Below are 27,732 nucleotides of genomic sequence, written 5' to 3' on the forward strand. Positions count from 1 at the left end.
TTACAAACATTTCAGAAAAATACAATATAAATATGTGAGTTTAATTAAGTAATAATATAACCTGTCATTATTCACTATAATTATAAATCATTTGAAGACCCTTTGTCAGCACTTATTATCCAATCCAATCCGTTTCATCAGTACCACCCGCATTACCTTACTGAAAATCCAGTCCACGTTTTCACTGTTACCTCAGCAAGGTCGAACCAGACCACAGTCCCATATCCTGCAGTGTTTACGGAAATAAATTCGAAAGTAAACATGCTTCAATTCTTCTCGTCTCAGTACTGGCACATTTGTTGGAATTTCAAGGATTCTGTGCAATCAAGGTCAACATTTTTTGAACCGCGGAGAAGATTATGAAAGAAGATGTTACCCGCAGTTTTGGGGACATTTTGTCATGAATGTCATGACATGTTTGGACAGTGTTTATTTTCTTTACTGTGTTTAGTGTTGTTTCCTTTCCAGTGCTCTTATTTTCAGTGGTACTTCCTGTTTGCCTCATTACTTTGGCCCCAGCGCTGTCTCCCACACCTGTCCCTGATTGGCAATCGAAGCACGACTGTTCCAGGTTGCCAATCAGACCTCTTTTTAATCCAGACTGCCCTGCACACAAGGCTCCATCATTGTTTCCTGTTTCAATGTTGCATACATGTGCACTTCCCAGTTGTACGATTTCCTTTTTACATTAAAGTCATGTTTACCTGCACTATGCCTGACATCTCTGCATCTTGGCGTTCAAGACCGGCAACTTTGGCTCAAAGTCTGCTCTGAAGAGCGTGTTGGCGATCAGTGGTGGAACATTGATTGACGTGAGTCACTATAACGTTATGTTTGCCTGTTTCTGCTAATTTGTAAACTATTTAGTACCCACAGTCTATTTTTGGTCATAATACCATGCCATACCATACCAACTTTATTTATAAAGTCCTTTAAAAACAACCACAGTTGAAGAACAAGGGCTGTACACCACAAAGAAATAGAGGCAAAGGACAGAATAAAAAACATCATTTAAAACAGAAGTAAAATACACATTGATAATAATATTCATCAATAATATATATATATATATATATATATATATATATATATATATATAAGTCATTATTCACCATAATTTCATTGATTTGTAATCAAACTCATAATGTCTATAATATGTCCACCATGCCATGCAAGAAAGTACACCATGTTTTTCTCTTTTTGTGCAATATTTATCTGTATTGAATATACCGAGAATTGAATTCAGTCATTCCTTGGCTTCCGAGTAGAATTTGTTCTGTGACGAGGTTGTAGCCCAAAATACTTGTACGTCAAATCAGTGTTCTACATAGAAATTAATTTAAAACAATTAACCCCAAAACATCCTGATGTTAACATCTAACATGCTTTTGAAAAGGAACATTTTTTAGACTGTAAATTATGAATGAAAAATGTGTATTTAAAGGCCTACTGAAACCCACTACTACCCACCACACAGTCTGATAGTTTATGTATCAATGATGAAATATTAACATTGCAACACATGCCAATACGGCCTTTTTAGTTTACTAAATTGCAATTTAAAATTTCCCGCAAAGTGTTGTGTTGAAGTGTCATCGTAAAAACAAGATGGCGGAGTAGAGCATGTTGAAAAACTGAAGCTCCCCTGAATGCTCTAAAAAACTAAAATCTCTATGCTACTTTGATTTCTGCCATAACTTTTTGTCTTTCATTAACAACGCTTTGTCATTTTTCGCACACCCGCTACAAAAGTTCAAGTTCAATGAAAAAGGCAACAATGGAATCGGGATCGTCCTCGTCTCAAACACCTGTCGTCACTGAGGCCTATCTTGAGACTTTACTCAGGAATTTTTTTAATGAGGCTGAGGATAGATCCCAAAAGCGATCCGAGCGATTGGAGGAACAACTTGGCTCAATTCATGACACTTTAGCCAAGCACGCCGCCGACATTGAAACTGTCCGCAAAGAGGTGTCTTCAATTAAATCACGAGTCCATAGCAATGAGGACGCTATGCTCAATATCTCCAAAACGCTCACGCAGATTGAGAAAAAAATGACAGATCTCGAGGACAGAAGCAGGAGGGAGAATATTAGAATCAATAACATCAAGGAAGGCGAAGAAGGTAACAATGCGCTGTCTTACCTGTCCGCCAACATCCCCAAGTGGTTTCCTGCCCTGGCTGTTAATCCTCCGGAGCTCATGCGGGCCCATCGCATCGGCCCCCCGCGCCAATCTGCCCGTCCCAGGACGATGATAGTGAGGTGTCTGTGGTACACGAATAAGGATCGCATCCTGAACGAGGCTAGGAAACATCCTCTTCAGCTCTCCGGGAACTCCGTTCGCGTTGCCTCGGACTACAGTGACGCGACGGCCAAGCTGAGACAACCCTGCTACTCCACCATGTACAGTGCTCGAAAAGCTGGCTTTGAAGCTTTTCTCATCCATCCAGCAACAATCAAACTCTCCAAAGGCTCCCAACAACACTTTATTGACAATCCAGCAGATGCTGCAAAGTTTATCTCCGCAGCCTCGTAAACTCCGCTAAAAGTTGGGATACCCACACAGAGTCATGGACATACGACACTTGGTAAGACTATTTTTGTTAGATTTTTTCTTCAGTGAGACTTTTTCGTCGTTGTGCATCTGTGCTGGAGACAGGCATGGATCTGTTTACTTCCTGAGTCGCTGTCGCGTCATGTTGCCACGTGACTGTTTTTTTTTTTTCTGTTTTCTTTTCCGAACCTCACTGAGAAAATGGTGTGATGAATGGAAATTATTTAGGAAACTATTTTTGAATTTTGAAGTTGTTCCATATTAAATATGTGATACTTGCCACACCTCATACATATGTGTATATATATGTGTATGTATATGTATATGTGTGTGTGTATGTATATGTATATATTTTGTTAATATTTCTTCTTTGGTTTTTTAGTTCTGTGATCGGATATTTAGAAGCAATTGGGGGGAGCTTTTTGTTTTTCCATGTTTATTTTATTGTCTGCAATTTGTGAGTGTATGTTTCTGTGTGTGTGGATGAGATATTGTTTGTGTTTGTTTAAATGGTCGAGTTGTTGTGTGCATGTTTGTGTTGTGTGTCTGTGGCCCACAGTCCTTGACCATATGCCCTCTTCTCTTGTTCATGTTTCATGAACAAAGTAATCATTTATCTGACCATGATCACACACCCTCTTCCTTTTTCATGTCCCTGAGATAACTCGATATGCATAGTTCTGATAGTGAATTCTCCTCTGAAATAGAGGAAAATGAAGATTTGATAAACTCCCAAAATTTGGAATCACTCTATTCCTCAGATCACAGCAACTACAAATCACAAAGATTTCTGAGCGGATTGGATCCAGATAGAAATGTTCCTCAAAACACCAACAATGATTGTTTATATTATACTGATGTTACATTTGATAAAATATTTATGCAAATGATAATTTATCCCTGGTACATTTTAATAGCAGGAGTCTATACTCTCATTTTGATGATATCCAGGACTATTTGAGTCATTTCAAATCCCCATTTAATATTATAGGTATTTCAGAGACATGGATGAATGAGAATACATGCAATGAGTTTGAATTAAATGGGTATGAAATGTTTTGCACCAACCGTAAAACCAAGAGAGGAGGAGGTGTGGCTCTGTATGTGGACAAAAATATAAACTGTAGTATTGTAAATGATATGTGTTTAGCTGTTGAGGAACTCTTTGAATGCGTCACTGTGGAATTATCATTTTCAAATAGGAAACACAATATTGTAACCTGCCTTTATAGAACACCAGGATCCGACTTGAAAATATTGAATGGATGGAAAAATTATTTAAGAGGAACAAAAAATATATAGTATGCGGTGACTTTAATATCAACCTTTTGAATCCTAATAAACACAAACGTACAGCAGAATTTGTTGACACCATGATCTCCATGGGCTTATTCCCACTGATTACACGAGCCACAAGCATCACAACACACAGCACCACACTTATTGACAACATATTCTGTAACATTGTGGATCAGACTGTAACTGGAGGCTTGTTAGTGAGTGATGTCAGTGATCATTTACCGGTGTTCATGGTGTACAATAATAACTGCAAAACATCCAAACCTGTAAATAGTGAATATTATCAAAGAGCCACAACAGAACAATCATTAACAGCACTTAAAAATGATTTAGCAAAACAAAACTGGGATTCTGTTTTTCAAACGTCAGATATAAATGCAGCTTATAATTTATTTTATGACATTTTTTTCTCACTTTATGATACACACTGCCCCATCAAAAAATGCACAATAACTAACTCCAAAAAAACTCCATGGATAACCAAAGGGCTTGCGAACGCTTGCAAAAAGAAAAATTATTTATATGGGACTTTTTTTAGGCAACAAACCATAGAAACAGAACAAAAGTACAAAACATGTAAAAATTTATTAACCAGCATATTAAGAGCAAGCAGGAAAGAATACACCACCAAACTATTAATCCAAAAGAAAAATGATATACAGGGCATTTGGTAGGTATTAAATACAATTATTGGGCATGGTTCAAATAGTCCTTGTTATCCGGAGTTTTTTGTTGAGAACGACCAAATCATAACTGACAAGAAAATGATTGCTGACTGCTTCAATATGTTTTTTGTTAATATTGGGCCTAAGCTGGCAAAAAAAATACCAATTGATGAACAGCCCATGGAATTTATTGAAAAAAATCCTTATTCGATGTTTCTTACTCCGACTGTCGAAAAGGAAGTCTTGGAGGTCATTCAGAAAAGCAAGAACAAAACATCACATGACATCTATGACCTCGACATGAGGACGGTCCGGAACGTAGCGGAAGAAATCATCAAACCATTCACACACATCTGCAATTTATCTTTTCGACTTGGACAATTTCCTTCACAAATGAAACTCTCGAAAGTCATCCCCATCTTCAAATCTGGAGACAAACATCACTTCACTAATTACCGGCCCATCTCCCTTCTGCCACAGTTATCAAAACTATTGGAAAAATTATTCGATAATAGACTTTGTGGCTTCATTGAAAAGCACAAATTATTATCTGATTGTCAATATGGGTTCCAACTAAATAGGTCAACTTCATTAGCTTTAATTAATTTATTAGAGAACTTTACTAATGGTATCGAGAAAAATAAATTTGTTATAGGAATTTTTATTGACCTGCAAAAGGCTTTTGATACCATTGACCACCAGATTTTGGTAAATAAACTGGAAAACTATGACATAAGGGGATTGGCAGGGAAATGACTGGAGAGCTACTTAAATGAGAGACAGCAGATTGTTCAGATGGACCAACATCCATCTACACTCATGAACATAACCTGTGGAGTTCCTCAGGGCTCGATACTGGGACCCACACTATTTATAATATATATTAATGAAATATGTAAAGTATCAACGCTGCTGAAATTCATCCTCTTTGCTGATGATACAACAATTACATGTGCAGGTGACGACGTGAAGCAACTTCTGACTTCTGTAACTGAGGAGATGATAAAGTTAAAAACTTGGTTTAATACGAACACATTGTCTCTGAATTTAAAGCAGACCAAAATAATGCTCTTTAGCAATCGCAAAAGTAATATACCGATCAGGATTGTTATTGATGATACACCAATAGAATATGTTCAGCAAAATTCTTTCTTTGGAGTAGTAATAGATGAAAATATCTCATGGAAAACTCATATAAGTTACCTGAGGAAAAAAGTTGCTAAATGTGTTGGAATGATGAGGAGATCATGTCATATTTAAACTATTGTGTTATAAATCACATCTACAACCTTTAGTCACTCTGCAGAAAAAGGCCATCAGGATTGTTTCCAATGTTCACTACAGACATCATTCAAATCCACTATTTATGAACTTAAAGCAACTTAAACTGAACGATGTGATAAATTTTAAAACTGCTCAAATTATGTTTAAGGCATCCCAAAACTCTCTACCATCCAATATACAGAACCTATTCCATGACAGAGATGATCACCATAGTTACAGTTTAAGAGGAAACAACAAATTATATTTGCCTAAATTTAGAACCACTTTAAAATCAATGTGCGTGGAGTCAGTCTGTGGAACAACTTAGGGGATGAGTTAAAAACGTGCTCCAGCATGATTCAATTTAAAACACTGTTTAAAAAAGAAGTACTGAAGAAGTACGAGGAGGAAAGAGAGTGATGGCCTCAGCACCGAGACATGGGAGAGAGGTGTATGGTCGGAGAGTGTTTGGGCCCGTGTGTGTGTGTGTGTGTGTGTGTGTTTTGTCTCGTCTTGCCTTGTCTCATGGTATTGTTTGTGTACAGGAGTTTTTCTTGTTTTGTTTATAGAGTATTGTTCTTGTATTATATTGTTTATGTTAAATGTGGAATGAGTGAGAGGGGTTGGGCTATTATAAGCATATAAGAGGGGTTGGGCTATTATAAGCATCTGCTTCATCCAACCCCTTTTCAAGCCTTGCATAAATATATTTGCCAACATGTAAAAAAAAAAAAAAAAACTGTGTTTAGTTGTACTGTGCAGGTTTGAAATAAATATTTCAATTCAAAACGTCGCGGTATGATGACGCGTGCGTTTGACGTCTCGGGTTGTAGCGGACATTATTTTCCAGCCCGATCCAAGCTCTAAGTAGTCTGCTTTAATCGCATAATTACACAGTATTCTGAACATCTGTGTTGCTGAATCTTTTGCAATTTGTTCAATTAATAATGGAGAAGTCAAAGTAGAAAGATGGAGTTGGGAAGCTTTAGCATTTAGCCACACAAACACACGGGGTTTCCTCGTTTAAAATTCCCGAATGTAAAGCTTTACTATGGATCAGAGCGGTCAAGCGAACATGGATCCCGACCAAATGTCGACCGGCAGTTTTCGGTGAGAAAATTGTGGTAATAAGTCAGCTCTTACCGGAGACACCAGTGGAGCTTTGTCCTGGTGCAGCGCGTGACTTCCCTCAGAGACTCTGGCGTCAACACACCCATGGCCACACCCCTGCGACTTTCAGGTGCTGTATAATCTCACTAAAACAATTGGCAGATAAGGGATTTTCCGGAATTATCCTAGTTAATGTGTCTAATAACATCAGAATCGCTCCCACTGCAAACGCCTTTTTTTTCTTTTTCTTTTTTTACTTTTTCTTTTTTCTTTTTTAGTTCTTCACTCTAAATGTCCTCATCCACGAATCTTTCATCCTCACTCAAATTAATGGTGAAATTGTCGCTTTCTCGGTCCGAATAGCTCTAGCTGCTGCTGGCTATGATTGTAAACAATGTGAGGATGTGAGGAGCCCTACAACCTGTGACGTCACGCTCACATTGTCTGCTACTTCCGGCAAAGGCAAGGCTTTTTTATTAGCGACCAAAAGTTGCGAACTTTATCGTCGATGTTCTCTACTAAATCCTTTCAGCATAAATATGGCAATATCGCGAAATGATCAAGTATGACACATAAAATGGACCTGCTATCCCTGTTTGAATACGAAAATCTCATTTCAGTAGGCCTTTGAACTTAATTGATGTAGTTTATTAGCCTTAGTGTTATTGTTGAGTAGTGTTTTTGGGGCTCTGAAGAGTGGATGCACTGATACTCATTGTCAAAAAGGTGGAGTTCTATGTTTTTTTTTTTTTATCTCCACTTTTTTACTTTTTACCATAAATGGGGGGTTATTGTGATAGTTCATATCACCCATCCCTACTTTCCAGGTATGGCCGGTGGGCCTTGAATTTGACACATGTAGTCCAAATGCCTTAAATTACCATTACAGTAACACCAAGAAACAATATTGCTGACAGAAAAATAACTTAAGCAAAACACTAATACTGCTTTCCAGTATAGGTTTTCTACTTAAACTTAATTTATGTAGTTTAATAGCCTTAGTGTTATTTTAGAGTAGTGTTTTTGGGGCTCTGAATAGTGGATGCGCTGATACTCCTAGTCAAAAAGGTGGAGTTCTATGCGTGTTTTTTATCTCCACTTTTTTACTTTTCACCATAAATGGCAGGTTATTGTGTTAGTTCATATCACCCATCCCTACTTTCCAGGTTTGGCCTGTCGGCCTTGAATTTGACACGTGGTGTAAATGCCTTAAACTACCAATACAGTAATAATAAGAAACAATATTGCTTTTCAACTATTTGGTTTTATTCAGTAATGTTTCTGTTATTCTAATAAAGTAACAAGCTGTAAGCAAAACAATCTTGCAGGTGCAAAAATCTGAATCAAAGGTTATGCACACACAACATATGTTTGGGTGGACATCCAGTCCCTGTTTTCCAGGCAAGAAAGTTTATTTCCACAAGAACCTCCTGTTTTCAGGTCAAGTCTGTAGTCCTGTGCAAGTTTGTTTACACTGCAAAAACTGAAATCTAAGTGAGATTAAATATCTCAAATAAGGGTAATATTTGCTTATTTTCTGTCTAAGATAATTACTCTCACTTAGTAGATTTTATGTCAGAGTCTTTTACCTGATTTAAGGGTTTTGGTCCTAAATGGTCTCTAACATATTGCAGCTTGTTGCTGAGATGTAATGACCCGTATTGAGTAAAACATGCTTGAAACTAGAATATCAACTGTTGCAAAGCTGTGTCATCAACACTCATAAGTATAAAACTACTGTTTTAACGTAATAATTTTTTTTATTTCAAGCGTGGAAAAAAAATATCATGATTTTGACATGTTTTTCATAATTAAAACAACAGTTTTTTTTTCAATGAAACAAGAGAAAAGATGTACTCATACAGTTGGGACAGTACAGCCAACTAACAGTTAGTATTTAAACATTTAAAATGTGACATTTCAAACAATTTTGAACAGAAATAGTTCATGCACATTCAGGTAAATTCCTCAAAATTACAATTAAAAACATTTCAGCCGGGGGCCGGGCTGTATATATGTGCACTAATTGACTGAAAAGGCACGCACTTGGCGCGATGATGTCATGTTATCGATGGAAAAATGCATTTTTAGACCATGTGGTTTGCATGAGAGGCTAGGAGACTCCGAGAGTAACAAGCGGTTGCCTTTCCATTAAGAACAATAAATTTGTTTTTTCTAAGTGTGCTGGTTTGAAGAAATATAATGCTGAGTGCATATCATTGTTTCAAGATAATGGCACTAGTATCTACTTAATTTAATAATATTTTTCAACATATTTAGCAAAAAGGTCTCTTTTTTTTCTACCAAGAAAAGTGCACTTATTAGTGAGAATATACTTATTTTAAGGTATTTTTGGGTTCACTGAGGTTAGCTAATTTGACTTGTTTTGGAAAGTCTTGACTCGCCAAATATTCTTGTTCCTAACCTACTCAGTGCCTCGTGGTTAGAGTGAGATTGGTAGGTTGTGAGTTCAAACCCCGGCCGAGTCATACCAAAGACTATAAAAATGGGACTAATTCCTTTCCTGCTTGGCACTCAGCATCAAGGGTTGGAATTAGGGGTTAAATCACCAAAAATGATTACTGGGCGTGGCACCGCTGCTGCTCACTGCACCCCTCACCCCCAGGGGGTGATCAAGGGCAATGGGTCAAATGCAGAGAATAATTTCACCACACCAAGAGTGTGTGTGACAATCATTGGTACTCTAACTTAACTTTGTTCTATTGGCAGACAATCGTGCTTAGTTCAAATAAAATACCCCTCACTTTTGTATCTTTTTCTCTTGTTTTTGAACACTGACTTTTTTGCAGTGTACACTGCTATCATCTGTGCAACGTTTCCATGTTTGCAAGTTGCCTGCTAGCTTTTCCATGCAACAACACAGTCATGTATTTGGGCCATCTAATGCTTACTAAAGATGACTGAAGCTTCCCCACACTTCCACTTTCAACCAATTAGTTGCATTCATTGTTGTGCCAAAAAGTTGCGAGCCAAAAGATCTTGCAAGTGGAACAATGTCCACGCGCGAGTATCAAAGGACCCACCGGGGGGCCAAGATCCCGCTGTTCTTCAAAGATAGTGACGCCCCTGAATGACGTACTTCTTTGACGTACCACGAGAGGAAGCTTGTGTGATGCCTGTACTACAGTTTAAGAAACACTGGTCCAGACTTTTTGAAAATAAGGTATATTTCACTAAGCCTGTGCAATGTCGCCATTTGTATATTTTTTTTAACCGCAATTTTATTAGTTTTAAAATCACTTTTGCAAACCTGCTCAGTGGCCTTGTGGTTAGAGTGTCCGCCCTGAGATCGGTAGGTCGTGAGTTCAAACCCCGGCCGAGTCATACCAAAGACTATAAAAATGGGACCCATTACCTCCCTGCTTGGCACTCAGCATCAAGGGTTGGTATTGGGGGTTAAATCAGCAAAATGATGCCCGAGCGCAGCCACTGCTGCTGCTCACTGCTCCCCTCACCTCTCAGGGGGTGGAACAAGGGGATGGATCAAATGCAGAGGGTAATTTTACCCCACCTAGTGTGTGTGTGAGACTTATCAGCGGTACTTTAACTTAAATCACGTCGCTCAATGTGAATGAATGATGACTGGGAAGGGCTCAATAAATCTTCCAAAGGACCCCTTAGCTGTATGTGGATATATTAGCTGCCCACTAAGGTGCCTGATGCAAAAATAATAGCATTGGAGAATTTACTACTGGACCTTTTTGCGTGCAGCAATTATCCAAGATCTAGAAGGCTACTGGTGGTTTTAGAGCGACTTTGGGCTTTTTTTTTTTTTTTCTACCAAAGTTGCATGCAAATCTTGTGAGTGGGAGCTTGTTTTTGAACCAGTAATTACTTTTTTGCTTGCTTTTTTTTTGTCTGTTGTATGCACCTTTTATGCTTTCTTCACTCATGTTTTCTGGTTATCGTGGCGTCCCTTTTGACTTAGTGCGCCCCCAAGCCCACTGGTCAAACACACACATACTGGAATACACTTCTTGTCAGGACAATGGTGTTCTTTCGCTGTTCCTCTCAAAAGACTGGTCGTTGTACATTTTAAAAGTCAATCGGTTATAACTCTTTAATATCATGGAAACAATCACTGTCAGCAATTTCAATGAATCAGAATATTTCAGTTATTCTGAAATACTGTATGTAAACATTTAGTTCAATTGAAATTTGGCTTGGGGTTTTATTGTAAAAATGCCATACAGTAATAACTTCATGCTTTGGCAGTGAGATCATTTTGTGAATGCTTTTGGTTTTCTACACCAAAATTCATCTATTTATTATTATTCCTCTACTTCCTCTTCTTCTTCTCCGGATTCTGGCACAATCTACCTTCCACATTTTTCACCGGATTCAAACAGTTCCAATTTAAAACTATTCAGCCCACTCTGGAATCCAGGCTTTCCCTTGACTAATTCCAAAAATTTCCAGATTTCCCGGAATTTAAGGTTTTTCGTAAAGTTCCACTTCAAACTTCCCCCATTTCCATATTTTTCAACCGATTCAAACCATTCCACCTTCAACACATTCCACTCATCCTGGACATTCAAACTATTATTTTTCTAAGTAAAAAAAAGTTCCAGGAATTTTTTCAAACCCTTTTTTCTGTCGACTACTCCTTCCACATTTTTCAACCCACTTTAACCGTTCCACAGTCAAATCATTCCTCTTAATCAGGACAAAAAAACAAAGTTGGATTTTTAACTGTAAAAATTCCCGGCTGTCCCAAAATTGCAGGAATTCTGTGATACTATTTCTCAATTAAAAATGTTACTTCTTCAACATTTCTCGACCGATTTGAAAAATTCCAACACCAACCATTTCAACTCATTCAGACCATTCAAGTTTTTTTTTACTTTTTTCCAAAAAATTCCCGAAATTCCCAAATTTCCGTGAAATTCCCATTGAAACGAATGGGATATTTTTCAATGTCCCATTGTCATTTTGAAGTTCAACTTAACCATTGGAGCATTCACATCGAGTTATTTATAATTTCCCTCATCTAAAAGTATAAATCAATGCATGCTCTGGATAACTTCTTAATCCAGGGGTCGGGAACCTTTTTGGAAAGTCAAGAAAGTCAAATATTTTAAAATGTATTTCCGTGAGAGCTATATCATATTTTTTAACGCTGAATACAACTAAATGCGTGCATTTTTTAAGTAAGACCAACATTGTTAAAGTGTAAAAAGCCTTTAACTATTTTTAATAACATTGTTATTTCTTGAACAGGTGCGGTAGAAAACAGATGGATGGATTAAAATGCATGAAAATGGTTTATATTTTGAACGTTATTTTTAACATCGTGATAACCAGCGGAATTATTCATTACTTATCGTGTTAAGCAATGTCAGCTAAGATTTATCTGAGAGCCAGATGCAGTCATCAAAAGACCCGCATCTGGCTCTAGAGCCATAGGTTCCCTACCCCTGTCCTAGTCAAACAACATTTTAACAATTCATAAACTATATTAAAAATAAAAAGTACAAAATAGTAGGAATAAAACTAGGATAAAAATTAAGACATTACGGCCACAAAAAACACTGAAACAAATTAATGAGCTAACTAGCTAACTTTTCTTTTTAATTTGGTTATTTAATACTTTATATGCATTGATGGATCCGTGCCTTGTTTTCCTTCTATTCTGTGTAAGTTTTTCCCCTGGACACCATTGGGATGTAAGGTAATTTCAGGTGCCCGTGGCAACTGCAGGCCCCAAACAAAAAGATAGGATAGACTTTATTTATCCCACAATTTGGAAATTATGTGTGTTGCTGTGCAGATAGAAAAAAAAAGGAAAAAAATACATGAAAACAAGAATGACACATCAAGGAACACAAAGGATGAAAAAGACATTAAGAGCACAGAACTGATGGAACCAGCTATAGCCATTTCTACATACAGCTACAAAAGTAAATGAAAAACCATGAGCAATAATTAATACATATTGCGCACATATGATTGACCCATGCATACACAAACAACAAAAACAGAAACCCATTTTAACATCCACATCCATCAAAAGTGGAAATGGGAATTGATAAGATTTTTCCGATTCAAATTTCGATTCCGCGTAACGGCTTCGGTTCTTTAACTGCTCTCATCGATTCCTTTTTGGGGGAAAAAAAAACACAACCATATGATGGATTAGCATCAATTTTGTTTAGTTTGGAGCTAACATGTCCTTACAAAGCCAACAGTGAGGTCTTAAGAGGCACATAGCATAGGAAAAATATCTTTTGAAAATAGATTAAAAAAAAAATTCCTGTAGAATTAAAAAAAAAAAGTAAAACGTGGAAATTAAACAAGAATGTAACATTTCGTAACATTTTTTAAAACTTGTAAGAATTGATGTCATCTAGCTAGAAAATATACCGTGCAATTTACAGTGCTAAGGTTTGTTTAGATTCACAAGGTAAAACTTATATAATGACATGGGCTCATGACACGCGACATGGAGATATTTCAAACCTTATTTTGATATGTTATTTATTGTTTCCAGTTTATGAAAACCTTAAATTGTAAATCATGTTTTTTTTTTTTTTAAGCCATGATCATTCAAAGTTGTATTGAATAGAGCAGGGGTCACCAACCTTTTTGAAACCAAGAGCTACTTCTTGGGTACTGATGAATGCGAAGGGCTACCAGTTTGATACACACTTAAAAAAATTGTCAGAAATAGCTAATTTGCCCAATTTACCTTTAATAAATAAATCTATATACCGGTGTATATATATAAAAAAAATGGGTATTTCTGTCTGTCGTTCCGTCGTACATTTTTTTTTTTGTTTTACAGAAGGTTTTTGTAGAGAATAAATGATGAAAAAAAACACTTAATTGAACGGTTTAAAAGAGGAGAAAACAAGGAAAAAAATGAAAATTACATTTTGAAACATAGTTTATCTTCAATTTCGACTCTTTAAAATTCAAAATTCAACTGAAAAAAATGAAGAGAAAAACTAGCTAATTCGAATCTTTTTGAAAAAATTTAAAAAAGAATTTATGGAACATCATTAGTAATTTTTCCTGATTAAGATTAATTTTAGAATGTTGATGACATGTTTTAAATAGGTTAAAATCTTATCTGCATTTTGTTAGAATATAAAACAAATTGGACCAAGCTATATTTCTAACAAAGACAAATCATTATTTCTTCTAGATTTTCCAGAACAAAAATTTTAAAAGAAATTCAAAAGACTTTGAAATAAGATTTAAATTTGATTCTAAAGATTTGCTAGATTTGCCAGAATACTTTTTTTAAATTTTAATCATAAGTTTGAAGAAATATTTTACAAATGTTCTTTGTCGAAAAAACAGAAGCTAAAATGAAGAATTAAATTAAAATTGAATTATTATTCTTTGCATAAAAAAAAAAAAATACCTGAACATTGATTTAAATTATCAGGAAAGAAGAGGAAGGAATTTAAAAGGTAAAAAGGTATATGTGTTTAAAAATCTTAAAATCATTTTAAAGGTTGTATTTTTTCTCTAAAATTGTCTTTCTGAAAGTATTAAGAAAGAAAGTAAAAAAAATAAATGCATTTATTTAAACAAGTGAAAACCAAGTCTTTAAAATATTTTCTTGGATTTTCAAATTCTATTTGAGTTTTGTCTCTCTTAAATTTAAAAATGTCGAGCAAAGCGAGACCAGCTTGTTAGTAAATAAATAAAATTTAAAAAATAGAGGCAGCTCACTGGTAAGTGCTGCTATTTGAGCGTTAGTGACCTCTGGAATAGAGGTTTTAATATAGTATGTCACTTTGCATGTAATGAGTTAATAGCACATTAGTTTCACACTAAATTGGCCCTAGTGTGTGAATGTGAGTGTGAATGTTGTCTGTCTATCTGTGTTGTCCAGGGTGTACCCCGCCTTCCGCCCGATTATAGCTGAGATAGGCGCCAGCGCCCCCCGCGACCCCGAAAGGGAATAAGCGGTAGAAAATGGATGGATGGATAGTTTCACATTTGAAGTTCAATTGCTGACATGAATGAACTATATGCCTTTTTTGAGTTGTACCTGTATAACATAATAACAGAGAAAATGTGAATGGAGCAAAACATGTAACTTTTCTCTGACTACAATTGAAAATTCACCTACCGAAGGAGTATCTATGTGGAAAATTGTTGTAAGCTTTTGACCACAAACTTAGTCACTCCTCGGTGGCATTTGTCTTTCCTGGCCAAGTGGTACTTCTCCCTGCAGCAGACGTGAACTGAGCTGTTACTGCCCGCCTTGAAATTTGTCAAAATATCTTTTCAGGCTTGTCTAAATAAGAATGCATTCATTTCAATTTAACAGGTAATATCGGCGGTATTAATACTGGTTTTATTCACGTCAGATGACTGCTGCTGCCTGGGAGGAGATTGGTGCGATTCAAAAACACAACATTCATTGCGTATTGCTCGTATGTCCTTGTCAACTTGGCGCCACTATAAACAGCGATTTTAAACTAGACAAACAAGTCAATGGCGTTTTAAAATCGTGTTTTTATCACCTTCGTCTTTTAGTAAAGGTTAAACCATTTTTATCTTTTAACCTTTTTGAACAAGTCGTGCATGCTTTTATTTCAAGTCTCCTGGACTACTGCAATGCACTTTATGCTGGCATCAGCCAAAAAGCTCTCTCCCGGTTGCAGTTAGTCCAGAACGCGGTAGCACAACTTTTAACAGGGGCCAGGAAACGTCAGCATATAACCCCAATTCTTCAGAGTTTGCACTGGCTCCCTGTTCGTTTTAGAATTGATTTTGAAACGTTGCTGTTTGTTTTTAAATCTTTACATGGACTGGCACCTCAATATATCTCGGACCTCATCCAAATTTACATTCCTGCGCGCGCTCTGAGGTCCGAGAGCCAGTTCCAGCTCGTGGTGCCCAAGACCAGACTTAAGACCAGGGGAGACAGGGCCTTCTCTCTGGTCGGCCCTAAGATCTGGAACACTTTGCCACTCCATGTTCAAACTGCTTCCACAGTGGAGTGTTTAGAGTCTTGTCTTAAGACCCACTTTTATTCTTTGGCTTTTAACACTACGTGAGTTGTGTGGTCCTCTGTTGTCCTCTGTGTTTTTTATACACTTTGATTTCTATTTTACTGTTTTAATTGATTTTACCCTTTTAAAATAGTTTCTAATCATATTTGTTTTTATATTGTTTTTATTGGTTTTATATTTATTTTTTGTTTTTATTCAGTCATTGGTGGAGCGTAATATATATATATATATATATTTTTTATTTTATTTTATTTTTATTTATTTTTTTTTTACAATTGTTTTTAACATGGCTGTGCAGCACTTTGGAAACGTTATTGTTGTTTAAATGTGCTATATAAATAAAGTGGATTGGATTGTCTTGATGAACCAGTAAAATGAGAATTATTCAAAGTTGAACTGTTGCGTTCTTTTTATCAACATGTGGGCAAACTTCGGTGCGCTTTTGCCGCCCGGGAACACGCCATGTTGCTGACGTCACTCTACACCAGGGGTCACCAGGGCGGTGCCCGCGGGCACCAGGTCGCCCGTAAGGACTAGATGAGTTGCCCGCTGGCCTGTTCTAAAAATAGCTCAAATAGCAGCACTTACCAGTGAGCTGCCTCTATTTTTTTTAATTGTATTTATTTACTAGCAAGCTGGTCTCGCTTTGCTCGACATTTTAAATTCTAAGAGAGACAAAACTCAAATAGAATTTGAAAATCCAAGAAAATATTTTACAGACTTGGTATTCACTTGTTTAAATAAATTCATTTATTTTTTTTACTTTGCTTCTTATAACTTTCAGAAAGACAATTTTAGAGAAAAAATACAACCTTATAAATGATTTTAGGATTTTTAAACACATATACCTTTTTACCTTTTAAATTCCTTCCTCTTCTTTCCTGACAATTTAAATCAATGTTCAAGTAAATGTATTTTTTTATTGTAAAGAATAATACATTTAAATTTAATTCTTCATTTTAGCTTCTGTTTTTTCGACGAAGAATATTTGTGAAATATTTCTTCAAACTTATTATGATTAAAATTCAAAAAAAATATTCTGGAAAATCTAGAAAATCTGTAGAATCAAATTTTAATCTTACTTCAAAGTCTTTGAATTTATTTTAAAATTTTTGTTCTGGAAAAGATCACTGAAGAAATTAGGATTTGTGTTTGTTAGAAATATAGCTGGATGTTGTTGATAAATGGCTTTTGCTTTGCATAGTAGAGCTTTAACTTGCACTTACAGATGTAGCGACTAACTGTATTTAGTGACAGTGGTTTTCTGAGGTGTTCTTGAGCCCATGTGGTGATTTCCTTTAGAGATTGAGTCAGTTTTTGATGTAGTGCCGTCTGAGAGATCGAAGGTCACGGTCATTCAATGTTGGTTTCCGGCCATGCCGCGTACGTGGAGGGATTTCTCCAGATTCTCTCAACGTTTTGATGATATCATGGACTGTAAATTTTGAAATCCCTACATTTTTTGCAATTGCACTTTGAGAAACATTTTCTTAAACTGTTTGACTATTTTCTCATGCAGTTGTGGACAAAGGTGTGTACCTCCCCCCATCCTTTATTGTGAAAGACTGAGGATTTTTTGGGTAGCTGTGTTTTACCCAATCATGGCACCAACCTGTTCCCAATTAGCCTGCACACCTGTGGGATGTTGCAATTAAGTGTTTGATGAGCATTCCTCAACTTTATCAGTATTTATGGCCACCTTTCTTAACTACTTTGGCACGTGTTTCTGGCATCAAATTCTAGAGTTGATTATTTGCAAAAAAAAAGTTTATCAGTTTGAACATAAAATATATTGTCTTTGTAGCATATTCAATTGAATATGATTTGCAAATCATTGTGTTGTGTTTATATTTACATCTAACACAATTTGCAAACTCATATGGAAACGGGGTTTGTACTTTGCAGTGTCGCAGACAGAAGAGCGAGGAACTCCTCTGTTGCGATCATGCTAGAAAAGTATTTGCATGCTTAATTCTGACACATTTGTCATAAGCTCCGGTGATTAGAGCCATAGAGGTGCGAAGTGCACATGAAAGAAGTGTCAACTGGAGGTCGGCAGATAATGCATACGTAGATTTTAACATCCTGGCAATAAAGTTATTGGGAATACTGTAGGGCATCACTTAAAACAGGCATGGTTAAAAACACCTCAATTGCAATATCAACGGTTATAAGATTTTTTTTCCCCGTATGGACTAAGGTTGTCTCGATACATTTTTTTCGCTTACCGTATTATACCAATATTGGAGCCTTGACTATTGGTCTATACCGATAATGATGTAGTGCAATATCAGCAGGAATCTTACATACTTGTATTTTTTTGTAGTGTGGAATGTTATAAAGGTTGGCTCAAGTAAAATGTGTCAGAACAATGGTCAGTATGAAAAACACTAACCTTTTTATGACTGGACTCATGCTGTCTTTAAAAGGGAACTGCACTTTTTTTTTTAGAATTTTGCCTATCATTCAAAATCATTATAAAAGACAAGACGACCGATGTATTATTTTTTTTTTAATCTATTGTAATTCGTAAATAAAAGTCCACTTACCATGGAGTCAATGAGAGTTCCTCTATTCTGTTCATAAAACCAAATTAATTACCATCCAAAAAAAAGCCAACAATACTCCATTTACATTTTGCTAATTGAATATTAAGTAAGTATTAGTGATGTTTTTATTATAAGTGCTAACAGAGACAAACTATAGCAGCGCCAGGATCAGAAGTTTGTGTAGTTATGTTGACATCAACTGGTGATCTGCTTTCTCGCATCTGAGATCATGGAAGTTTATTCTAGATAAAAAATAATGCCTCTCACCTTAATAGTAGAAGGATGAGGACACAATCCAACAAGTTGGGACACTTTGATAGCCAATTTAGACCTGGAAATGCCGAGAATGGCACAGACACTCTACGCAAGTTATTCTTCATCTACAAACCCTGTTTCCATATGAGTTGGGAAATTGTGTTAGATGTAAAGATAAACAGAATACAATGATTTGCAAATCATTTTCAACCCATATTCAGTTGAATATGCTACAAAGACAAGATATTTGATGTTCAAACTGATAAACATTATATATTTTTTGCAAATAATCATTAATTTTAGAATTTGATGCCAGCAACACCCCCGATTGGTTGGAACTGGGGATTAAATCACCATAAATGATTCCCGGGCGTGGCACCGCTGCTGCCCACTGCTCCCCTCACTTCCCAGGGGGTGATCAAGGAGATGGGTTGAATGCTAAGGACAAATTTCACCACACTTAGTGTGTGTGTGACAATCATTGGTACTTTAACTTATTTGATGTTCAAACTGATAAAAAAAATTTTTGTGCAAATAATCATTAACCTTAGAATTTGATGCCAGCCACACGTGACAAAGAAGTTGGGAAAAAAATTGGCAATAAATACTGGTAAAGTTGAGGAATGCTCATCAAACACTTATTTGGAATATCCCACAGGTGTGCAGGCTAACTGGGAACAGGTGGGTGCCATGATTGAGTATAAAAACAGCTTCCCAAAAAATGCTCAGTCTTTCACAAGAAAGGATGGGGCAAGGTACACCCCTTTGTCCACAACTGCGTGAGCAAATAGTCAAACAGTTTAAGAACAAGGTTTCTCAAAGTGCATTTGCAAGAAATTTAGGGATTTCAACATTTACGGTCCATAATATTATCAAAAGGTTCAGAGATTCTGGAGAAATCACTCCACGTAAGGAGCATGGCCGGAAACCAACATTGAATGACCGTGACCTTCGATCCCTCAGACGGCACTGCATCAAAAACCGACTCAATCTCTAAAGGATATCACCACATGGGCTCAGGAACAGTTCAGAAAATGTTTGAGTGTTGTTAAAAGAAAAGGTGATGTAACACAGTGGTGAACATGCCCTTTCCCAGCTACTTTGGCACGTGTTGCAGCCATGAAATTCTAAGTCAATTATTATTTGCAAAAAAAAAATAAAGTTTGAGTTTGAACATCAAATATCATGTCTCTGTAGCATATTCAACTGAATATGGGTTGAAAATGATTTGCAAATCATTGTGTTGCGTTTATATTTACATCTAACACAATTTCCCAACTCCTATGGACACGGGAATTGGAAACAGGAATACAACAAGAGTCTATCAGTCGGCATCCTAATGACAGCAGACATTGTACAGCAAGTGAGGTTTTATGTTTGTTGGCTCTCATGAAGTCTGCAGTAGAGGTAGTACTCAGTGATTTTGTCAAAGGAAAAAGCGAACATTGGGGTGCGTTTGTGAAATTAATGCGCCACCGTATGTTTGAAATGACCAATATACGTAAATACATTTCTTTTTTTTTTTTATCTATACGTAAATGTCTGTTTCTACATTACATATATTTCCACCATGTATAAACATCTTTAATGGAGGTATTTGGGTGTTTTTTTAAGCGCTTTATAGGCAGAATAGAGCGACTCATATAGACAGCATTGTAAACAGACTTTTGTTCACATGTATTTACTATTTAGAATTCTTAAGTATTGTGAATGGGAGGCTAAAAATAAAGTTAAATTCCCCTTTAAGTTAAAGGGGAGCGGTAAGTGTTTTTGGTGACACCTAGTGGTCACAATAATTCATGAAGTTAAGCTTGTGACACAGTAGGTTGAACGCTGTGTGGACACGTTTGTTACTGACTACTTTCTAATATTTGTCTGCCTTGGATACTTTGGATGCGTTGAGTTTGTGTTTATTTGGAACATGCAAGCATACAACATGACACATAACAGTTTCCAGTTTCTCTATTCAACATGTTCGAAAAGGAGTAGGAAGAAGCAATTTATTTAATCCTCCCCCTTTTCCTTTACATAGAAGTTACTACAACTTTTGTTCACTTCTTATTTCTAAATGTATTCACAATATACTCCATAAGTAATAACGATAAAAATAAACAAAAACATAATTGGTGAAGTAAGTTATATTTCATATGGTGAGATAAGCAAGATTATCTAGAAAATTAATGTATCGATCAAATAGTCAGAATGTTGATCATGGTTCTTCTTTGTACTTTGTAAACTTTTAAGTTTTAAAAGTTTCTTGAAGTGGATCATATTAGTACATTATTGCATTTCTTTGCTTAATCCATTCCATAATTTAATTCCACATACTGATATAACTATAAAGGTCTTAAATGTTGTTCGCGCGTACAAATGTTTTAAATTACATTTTTCTCTAGGATTATATTTGTCCTCTTGTTAAGAATTGTTGTAAATTTTTGTTTAGCAGCTTGTAGTGTGCCTTGTGTATAATTTTAACTGTTGGAAAATTCACAATGTCGTGGAATTTCAGTATTTTCGATTCAATGAATAAAGGGTTAGGTTTCACTGTGGCAGAGGGGTTAGTGCATCTGCCTCACAATACGAAGGTCCTGCAGTCCTGGGTTCAAATCCAGGCTCGGGATCTTTCTGTGTGGAGTTTGCATGTTCTCCCCGTGAATGCGTGGGTTCTCTCCGGGTACTCCGGCTTCCTCCCACCTCCAAAGACATGCACCTGGGGATAGGTTGATTGGCAACACTAAATTGGCCCTAGTGTGTGAATGTGAGTGTGAGTGTTGTCTGTTTATCTGTGTTGGCCCTGCGACGAGGTGGAGACTTGTCCAGGGTGTACCCCGCCTTCCGCCCGATTGTAGCTGAGATAGGCGCCAGCGCTCCCCGCCACCCCGAAAGGGAATAAGCGGTAGAAAATGGATGGATGGATGAATAAAGGGTTTGTTTGTTCTCTATATCCAGCATTGTGTATTTTTCTAATTGATCTTTTTTGTAACACCGTTATTGAAAGAAGTGTTCTTTTGTAGTCATTCCCCTATATTTCTGTAAGTACCGGTAATATGTAACTACATGCCTACCATGTTTACCTTTTGTAAATGACTTGACTAAAACAGAAGTGTGCTTTTAACATTTTATCCTACAATAGTTAGAAATGCTTGGAAAGGTACCACCTGTTATCACTTTGCTTGTATAAAACCAAGTTCTGCACCTTTATTTATTATTTTGACCTTTTGTTTTTAAAATCGATCTGAGCACTGGTCAGCTGCTTGAATTATAGCATTAATAAGGTGTGTGATGTATTTAGTAGGGCTGTGTTTTTCACCCTTTTTTGAGCCAAGGCACATTTTTTTGCGTTGAAAAAATGCGGAAGCACACAACCAGCAGAAATCACTTAAAAAAACGAAACTTAGTTGACAGTAAAAAGTTGTTGTCGCAATTGTTGGATATTAATTCAAACCATAACCAAGCATGCATCACTATAGCTCTTGTCTCAAAGTAGGTGTACTGTCACGACCTGTCACATTACGCCGTGACTTATTTTGAGTTGTTTGCTGTTTTCCTGTGTGTGGTGTTTTAGTTCTTGTCTTGTGCTCCTTTTTTGGTAGCTTTCTGTCTTTTTGGTATTTTCTTGTAGCAGTTGCATGTCTTCCTTTGAGCGATATGTCCCGCATTTTTTTTTAGCAATCAAGAATATTTCAGCGGTTTTTATCCTCTGTGGGGACATTGTTGATTGTCATGTCATGTTTGGATGTACATTGTGGATGCTGTCTTTGCGCCACAGTAAGTCTTTGATGTCGTCCAGCATTCTGTTTTTTTTTACTTTTTAGCCAGTTCAGTTTTACTGTCGTTCTACGTAGTCTTCCCTACCCTTCAATGCATTTTCTTAGGGGACCTCACATTTTGTTTATTTTTGGTTTACGTTAGGGCTGGGCGATATATCGATATTCTCGATATATCGCGGAGTTTTTTCTGTCTGATATAGAAAATGACTATATCGTGATCTTCGGGTATATGTTCTCACACAGTTGCTTTTAGCTGTGGACATTAGACTGCATGCATTTCCTGCTCTTGTCTCTCCTTCTCACAGAGACATAAAACAAGCACACCTTCTTACATACGTCACATACTGTCACGTGTGCAACGTCACACGCCCTCCCCGAGCAGAGAGGTAGCTACATGGTAACATTAGCTGTGTGTGCTAACAGTGGTTTGCGATTGGTAATACGAGAGAGAGAGAAGGTGCCAGTCTGGTAACAAATGGAGGAAGAATTAATTCTCAAGAAAAACAGCAGGGGGTCAATCGTCTGGCGGTGGTTTGGATTCAAGCGGAAATATGTCGAACAATTATGCGGCAAAAGCGCTGCTACAAAAAGTTTAATTTGAGTTGTTTATTTCAAACATGCAAGCATACAACATGATACATCACAATTTCCAGTTTCTCTTTTCAACATGTTCGAAAAGGAGTAGGAAGAAGCAGAGCTTATTTAATCCTACACCTTTTATTTTACTTAACAGTTGCTAAAACTTTTGTTCACTTCCTGTTCTCAATGTATTTATAATACACTCCATAAGTAATCACATTAAAAATAAATACATAATTGAAGTAAGTTATATTCCATACGATGAGATAAGATTATTTTGCGAATGAAAGAACGAATGGGTGAATAAATTCAGAATGTTTATCTTGGTTCTTCTTTTTCGTACTTTGTAAACATTTTAAGTTTGAAGAGTTTCTTGAAGTGGATCATATTAGAAGATTGTTTGATTGCTTTACTTAATCCATTCCATAGATTAATTCCACATACTGATATACTGAAGGTCTCAAGTGTTGTACGCGCATACAAATGATTTAAATTACATTTTTCTCTAAGATAATATTTCTCCTCTTTTATGGAGAATTGTTGTATATTCTTGGGAAGCCGGTTATAGTTTGCTTTGTGTATAATTGTAGCTGTTTGCTAATTCACTGCCAGAAGCACTGCTATTTCAATTCCTATTATGCAGATCATTTTTATTTGACACTTATTGAAATAGTTTGTGACATCATGCACAAAACTGCACTTTATTTGTTTTAAACTATTGTTGTGGTGTTATATACAAAAAGTGCACTTTAATTTAGTGTTTTGATATGTCATCTTGGTGACATCATGCACAAAAGTGCACTCATAGCCTGTTTTAAAATGTCTCTGACAATCTTCCACTTTCTGTTTTGGAATTACATGCATGTTTGTGCCACCGCTTAATAACTCTTTAATAAATACAGTTTTGGTCAAGTGACTTCCGAGTGGGCACAGTGACGTTTTATTAACGTTGAAACAACGTTACTTTCCCGTGTTGAAACAACGTTCAATTTGGGTTGAAAATGAAAGTTGGATCAACGTTTGAATACAGACGTTGAATCAACATCAATGTTTCAACGTTGATTCAACTTTCAGTTTCTACCTAACAGAGACGTTTAATCAACGTTGAAACGACGTTGATTAAAGCACTCATAGATTAGAATTTGGGTCTTACATCGCCTATTTTTAATATATATAAAGAGAAAGAGGAAAATACCTGTCCATGATGGTGCTTAAACAACTCTTTAAGTCATATCCACCAATCTTTGAGAGCCTGGCTGTCTGCAAATATACAAGAGAATGTGTTTGGCCTACACTGGGGGAAGGGGCTGGCAAACACATACATATACATTCAAGTATAGAGCCTGTTTTATCTACACGATTTCATAACCTGAAATTTCTATCTAAATACAATAATATTTCCGATGTAAAAACAGCTACACAATTATAATGTTATAATTACTTACCAGCAAATCTTTCTTGCTTGGTTGAGTTTTTATCAACTCGTCAAGGTCGAGTAGTTCCTCCACTGTCTTCAATTTCTGCACATGGAAGGACAGTTTTATCAAAAAATTATCCTTTTTCGTATTATATGTATCATAGCAAGTGTACTGTGTCGTTCCATACATGCATAAACTGAAATCATTGGTACATTGCCTTGCATTAACGTTCTGCTTTTCAATTACCGGTAGTGGTACATGTACATAGACTCAGGGGCGAACAAGATGAAACGTGGGGGAGGGTATGTTTTTTTTGGGAAAAAAAGAGATTATTTAGCAAAATCTGAAAAATAAATAGTTTGTTCTCCTGACGTATATAAAAAAAAAAGTTTGCTCCGGTAAGCTCTGCAAAAAAAAAGTTGGTTGCCTTCTTGTGCCAAGAGAAAAAACTTTGTACCCCCCAAAATTTCTGCGCTCCGTGCAGTCTTTTATTGTCAATCATAAAACATCTTTCAACAAAATCTGTTTGGATATTTTATTGTCATATATTTTAGTATACATGTTGGCCAACAGGTCAACAGTGAAACCATTTGGAAGTTTCAATACTTGACAAAGGCTCTTGTAATAGCAGTACTGGCCTTATCAGTTAAATAAAAAAATAAGTAAAGATCATAGCATTTAATATCACATGGATCCTTTTATGGGCGACCCGTGGACTTGCCTTTTGAGACAAAGCCTTGCTAACAAGTCAAACTAATTAAAAACTACCTGTATTTAAAATAAACTGGCAACATTTTAAATAAACATTAAAATGAGCCAGAAAAACCTAACTGCCATCCAGACGGGTGTTTTGAAGATCAAAATCAAGAGGAAGTAAATTAATACAGTGACTGGCGCGGCTGTAAAAGACAATGGGTACAGAACCCAAAAAAATAGTTTGTTTTGTGTTAGCCTGGAAAAACAATTGTTTGCTTTTGAGCAGGTGGGGAAAAAAATTGTTGTCTGCTTGGGGAGAAAAAAAAAGTTTGCTCAGGTCCAGTTTATACAGTCAAAATAAACGTTTTCCTGCAACCCTCTTGTGAAAGGGCCAAAATTATATCGAAATAAATAACCAGTATTATCTCAAGGTACAAACCTGAATCTTTATGGACGTCGATGGTTTTCTTTGCAGTGAAATAGTTCGATTTCCAATTCAAATCTTCGCTCTTAGTCTTGCTTGCTGGACTGGAAAGGAAGTACTTCAGCGCGCATGCGCACAAGCTTGGCTTTTAGTTCATGCTGCCATCAAGCAGCGGTTTCGTTGAAAACTGTCGCAAATGGCCGATGCGCGCAGAATGTTTGGCAAGTTGAATTGTACACGTTGAAACCACGTTGAAAAGACGATGTCCCCCAATGATGAAAACAAACCAGATTTGCAACATATGGTGTGGGGGCGTCAGTTGGTTGTGATTTGGTCGGGATATGGTTGAGTGACGTCGCGACGTAATTTCAACCTCACCTCGACGTTGAACTAAGGACGGGTGCCCACTGGGTTAGTTGTGATTTCCCTCTCTGCATGAAAGGTTAAAATGAGCATATATCAATGCAGTATGGATAAGAATGTTTTAATGTAAACGCATAGACTCATCATACTGCTGTGATTATATGCATCAAGTGTTTGTTCAAGGCTAAGGCAAAAATATCGCAATAAATATCGCGTATCGTGACATGACCCAAAAATATCGAGATATTTTTAAAAGGCCATATCGCCCAGCCCTTGTTTAAGTATTAGACGCCGCTGTTTCCGACATCCACAAAGCAATTAGCTACCGGCTGCCACTTACTGATATGGAAGAGTATTGCACGGTTACTCTGTCGAGCTCTAGACAGGACCGACACTCAACACATAATTTGCAGACTATAATTACTGGTTTGCAAAAAATATTTTTTACCCAAATAGGTGAAACGAGATAATCTCCCACGGCACACCTGGCTGTATCCAAGTGCCGCGGCACAGTGGTTGAAAAACACTGTAGTAGGGAATTTGTGTGTGTGTGTGTGTGTGTGTGTGTGTGTGTGTGTGTGTGTGTGTGTGTGTGTGTGTGTGTGAGTGTGTGTGTGGTGAAAGATGAGAGCAACAGGCTCCCACCTGAGCGATCCCAGCAGAGACTCTTCCTGACAGCTGTTTGAAGCCACATTGTTGCCTGTCATGTGCACAAAGCAACCGTTGAGGGTGGAGTCACACCACCGAATCCTATTCTCCAATTTTGTGAGGCTTCACATGAGATCGGGCCCGAGATCAGCCGAGTCGCTGCAGAAAGCAGATGGCGCCGCATTTCGTCCGCTTGTCAGTCAGTGGCCGAAAAGAGTTGCAACTGTCAGTCAAAGCGCTGCTGGGATTTTCCCGCCACGAGCAAGCAGACATGAGAGTTGTGTTACGTTGCCGTCGGCGTATGAGGAGCAAAAGTAGTGTTCTCAAATCTCTTAACTCGTGATTTCACAGAGGCGCCTGATGGAATAAAGTAGGGACGAAGGCTGGTCTCATGCAATTACACACATTTCAATTCTATTCCAATAGCACTTAGAAGGCTGCCTGATGGACACACTCGGCTCTCAACCAGGTGTCTTATTGCGAAGCTTGCAGCTCTAACAATGGAGGTTGAGGCAAGACGAAGAGACTGCGGAGAGCTCACATGAATTTTCAAACAAAATAGGAGCAAGAACATGCAATCATGGAACTTGTTTAGTCGCAGGCATTTTTGTGTGGTTGTTGCAGATTAAAAAGCTTGAACTTGCAGCAAAAGTTTGCAATGTTTGTACTCCCTCATTCATTAATACTAATGACAGAAATAATGAATTATAAGTACAGAAAGAAACACCACCAAAGGCTTCCTTATTGTGTGCTCTGTCGTACACAAATTGCAGACATTGTCCATTTTTGTTTTATACTTGAAGTGTTGGTTTATCTCATACATGTATTTATGTTCTAGCACATTTTACCCACATGTTAAGAGTATTGATAAATTGTTGAGAGTGATCTATAGCGCTAATTTGTGTTGGCAAATGAGCGATGATGAGAGATTATCATCAGACTTCAACATCTCTAACGTGAACAGTGGGGCAAAAAAGTATTTAGTCAGCCACCGATTGCGCAAGTTTTCCCACTTAAAATGATGACAGAGGTCTGTAATTTTCATCATAGGTACACTTCAACTGTGACAGACAGAATGTGAAAAAAAAAATCCAGGAATTCACATTGTAGGAATTTCAAGTAATTTATTTGTAAATTATGGTG

General features: G+C 36.9%; 1 protein-coding gene and 1 long non-coding RNA gene across 7 annotated transcripts in view; one reads left to right on the forward strand and one right to left on the reverse strand.

Annotated features, from left to right (window-relative positions):
- LOC133535100 (uncharacterized) overlaps positions 1 to 25,760 on the reverse strand; it is a 37,278-nt gene extending 11,518 nt beyond the window's left edge. Inside the window, exons 1-4 of one of the 4 annotated variants that reach the window (XR_009802145.1) lie at positions 25,594 to 25,738; positions 24,486 to 24,560; positions 24,236 to 24,300; positions 2,144 to 2,266 (exon numbers count right to left, since the gene is read on the reverse strand). This is a non-coding gene — a long non-coding RNA (uncharacterized LOC133535100). Of the gene's footprint in view, positions 1 to 2,143; positions 2,267 to 14,516; positions 15,098 to 24,235; positions 24,301 to 24,485; positions 24,561 to 25,593 lie in introns of those variants that run through there. The other 3 variants (XR_009802148.1, XR_009802146.1, XR_009802147.1) reach the window with 3 other exon arrangements.
- The window catches only part of cacna2d2a (calcium channel, voltage-dependent, alpha 2/delta subunit 2a), a 553,278-nt gene that overhangs the window by 174,775 nt on the left and 350,771 nt on the right, over positions 1 to 27,732 (forward strand). The gene's annotated exons all lie outside the window — the stretch shown is intronic.

This window comes from Nerophis ophidion, linkage group LG16 (assembly GCF_033978795.1).
Source record: "Nerophis ophidion isolate RoL-2023_Sa linkage group LG16, RoL_Noph_v1.0, whole genome shotgun sequence".
NCBI classification, from domain to species: Eukaryota; Metazoa; Chordata; class Actinopteri; order Syngnathiformes; family Syngnathidae; genus Nerophis; species Nerophis ophidion.